Here is a 3,780-nt window from a genome sequence, read left to right on the forward strand (position 1 = left end):
GTTGTGCTCAAGTGTCGCACCCGTCTGGGTGCTGTGACATAGCTTGACCGCTGGTTATCTGAATCCTTTTTATTTTCTTTCAATTGCAAAAAGGAACTGATGTCCACAAAAAACATCTTGGTTTTTAGATTCCGTGCTTCTCCTGGATCCAAGCAAACTGTATAAATACATGAATACAAAGACAGGCTGCAGATAAATCAAGCCACACACAGTCTCTACCACATCAAATGAATTCTATTGATATCCTTCTCACCATAAAGGAATTCTTTCCAAATGCCAAAATTATGACTAGTGTAGCCCAGGATGCATTCAATTCCACACAGACAGATTTGCAAAATTGCAAGAAATGAAAAGAAACAATATGAACATATTGAATTCAAAAATTGAGAAAGGCAAAAACTTGAAACAGTTTCTCATATAGAAGATTACAGTGTGGTAAGTCAAACTAGACAAATTAAGAAGCATAATAATCAAGTCATCTATATATGGTTACAGGTGGGATCTTGAACTTGGAGTCCTTAAGAAAAGGTATAGATTCTGGCCGTTCAGTCAAATCCTGGTAGAAGACGTACTCTGAATCATAATCGTGCAAATGAAGCTCAGCCTTCTGATTGGTGTGGTAGTGATGCTTAGCATCAGCTGATTTACCGAACCCAAATACGCTAACTTTCTCACACAAACCCAATGCAAGCATGACTGCTTGCATTCCTGATGAGTAATGGAACATGATGCCATCATGGGCAGCACTCCATTCTTCCAGTGGCTTCCCCGTTGTTTCTGCAAACCGCTTCAATGAGTAGTACTTCACAATCCTGGAACATAATGCATCAAAACGAGCATCTGTAATAATCAATGGAGCCTTATGAGTCCGATTGCAGAATGCTAAATCCATGAAATGCACAGCTTGGCAAATGTACATCACCAACGGGACATTCACCCCATATGGATGGCAGAAACAACCCGGTCTGAGGGTACAGAGATGCAAGATATTGCTGTTAACAAATGAAAGAGTGGTCTTTGAACCAACATTTTGCTGGAATCCTTCGGTCCTTGCATTATTCAATCTGATCACCATTTCATGGCTATCGATCAACATGCCGTATTCTTTCTTCAGCAGAATCCCACTGTTCCCCACAACTGCACATGAAACATAGCGACTGTTTGTTTGAGGTAAACCATAATGCTGATCCACTGGATCCTTAACAAGTGACACCAATTCACTCATGATCTCTGGATGAAACCGCTTGTTCCTCACCCAGTTCCTCAGCAACTGCCGGAATTCCGGCCATAGCCCAGAGTACCTGGGGCTCACGAGCTGAACAGGAATCTTACTAGACCCGACATATCGGCTGTCAACAGGAATCTTACTAGACCGGACATATCGGCCGTCATGGTTATCCTGACGCCATGAGGAGATGGATTGGTGCCGACTCTGAGGATAATTCCACTCGAGAAGTTGATTGATCTCTCGCCGCGAATCCAATTCACCGACCTCAATCGCTGCATAGTTCAGGATGGTCTCATTGAAAACACTAGGGGGTGAAGCATCAATGGTGGAAGAGGTTCTGGCTTCCAGAGTAGCAGAAAGGAAACTTCGGCGAACCGCGGTACGGGAACCCAGCACAGTGCACAATACAAGCAGCAGGAAGACGCTGAAGAGGGGACGGATTGGTCGTTTCATTCGGCAGAGATTGAGAGGGAAGAATTTGTGTGGTTTAATGGAATGGAAAAAGCCCAAAAGGAGGGATGAGGGACCATTGAACTCTAAATGGAAGGGTCGCCATTCCCTCAGGAACCCTTGCATCAAAACCAAACAGAGGAGTAATGTGGGTGGGGGCGCTCCCTCAAGGGAAGAGGCCAATGTAAATGGAGAGACCAGAAATAGATGTTTGGAGAGAGAGAGAGAGCTCAGAAACAACTCAAAACTTCACAAAGGAAAATCCCCAGAGAGAGAGAGAGAGAGAGAGAGAGAGAGAGAGAGAGAGAGAGAGAGAGAGAGAGAGAGAGAGATCAGAAACAACTCAAAACTTCACAAAGGAAAATCCCCAGAGAGAGAGAGTTACAAATCAGAAGCAACTGACAACACGGTTTCCATCCCAAACACTTCCACGATTCGCCAAATCCTACAGCACCACAAAACAAACCATAAAAACACAGATAGAAAAGTCCCCCTCCCGCCCAACCTCATCTCTCTCTCTCTTCCCCACAACCAACGAACCAAAAACAATCCAAATAGCAACTCCACCACAATCATAACGGACTGGATCTTACCAATAAAAGAAACGAGCTTTAAGGAATCAGTTCATTCTTACCTCCCAGCTGCTTAACGGCTCAAACCCCTCACCTCAATCCCTCCCTCCCTCTCTCTAAAGGCTTATTTTCCACTTTTTCTGTTTTCTGAACGCAGTTCTTGCTTTGAGTCACGGAGGGAGAACATTAACGGAAATGAGCACCCATATAAAGGCGATTATAATAAGACATTTAATGATTTTAGAATACATTTTCTTCCTCCTTCAATGAATCAGATGGCCATCTAACAACAGTACTTAATTGTTATCATTAAATGGGCGTCATCAAATTTCTCTTTGCCACTGTGTTTCTGCCTCCCCTAGATGATAGATCCCTCACTTTTTGTGGGGGCCTACGCTGGTTCAGCATCAGTTTTTAGGTTCAATTAAAATTACTTCAGTGGACTTGGTTTTTGTGTTAAATGACCATTGGAGGGTTTGGTTCAACCAGTTTTTGACTCTCTGATGTTTCTTATGAATAATGATGGTTCTCGCATTGGATTCTCCCAAAGGGAGATCATTGACCCCACTAGGTGACCCAGCAGAGACAGAGACAGTCTGTCATGCATGGATCTGGAACCATGACCAGACCCAAACCAGTTGGGCTGGATTTGTACTAGATGAACACAAAGTCATGCTAATGCATGTTGGACCAAAACCCAGAATCCTAGATCCGGTAATCCCATGGCCAATGTCTTATGAGTAGGGGTGGCAATCGGGTCGGGTCGGCAGGTCAGAATACCTCAACCCAAACACGACCCGTTTATTAAACGGGTAACCCGACACGACACGGTGAACCCGTTTAATAAACAGGTCAGGTCGACACACGATTACACGACGTCGATAAGGGTTTTCGAGTTTTTTCTGGTAGTTGCCGACACAGGACCCCTTTTGTTGGAAAGGGGTTTTCTAATAGGATGCTCGGCGGGGCTCACTGCCTCGCCGACAATGTCCTATGTCTTATCGAGGTTCATTGTCGTGCCGACGAAGTTTGTTGTCGTCAAAGACGTAGAAGGAGTTTTTGCCCTCTTCGGTCTCAACGATGGTCGACCATCAGGCTATCGTCGACGGAAGGCTCCAAGGACCTCTTTCGGAGGCCGCCATCGCAGGGTTGTCGGATGGTCGTCGATAAACGACGTGGGTCACCAAGCATTGACTGACGTTTTCTTCCTTTGACCCCGATCATGATGCTAATGGGGGACGGTTGGTCGTTCGACTGGCTGTCGGTGCCGGTGACTTCTGGCTGTCGTTCAGGCGACGTGGGTTGGCTATTGCTCTCTTGCGGGTTGATGAGTTTGTGTAAACGGGTTGATCCGTTCGCCTAACTCGTTTATTAAATGAGTCAAACGGTTTGGCGGGTTGGCATACCCCTAACACGAACCTAACCCGTTTAATAAACGGGTTAGGCGGGTCGACCTGTTTACAACACGAACCCGTTTAAGCCAAACCCTAACCCGCTAATAAGAGGGTTGGCGGGTGGGGGTCAGATTTT

General features: G+C 45.4%; 1 pseudogene across 1 annotated transcript; it reads right to left on the minus strand.

The window, feature by feature from the left end:
• Positions 1-383: 383 nt before the first annotated feature.
• On the minus strand, positions 384-1,681 carry LOC149848547 (beta-1,6-galactosyltransferase GALT29A pseudogene; annotated as a pseudogene). Its single transcript, XR_016431627.1, has one exon. The product of XR_016431627.1 is annotated as a beta-1,6-galactosyltransferase GALT29A pseudogene (transcript).
• Positions 1,682-3,780: the final 2,099 nt, after the last annotated feature.

Source organism: Nuphar pumila, chromosome 1 (assembly GCF_984573655.1).
Source record: "Nuphar pumila chromosome 1, dmNupPumi1.hap1.1, whole genome shotgun sequence".
NCBI classification, from domain to species: domain Eukaryota; kingdom Viridiplantae; phylum Streptophyta; class Magnoliopsida; order Nymphaeales; family Nymphaeaceae; genus Nuphar; species Nuphar pumila.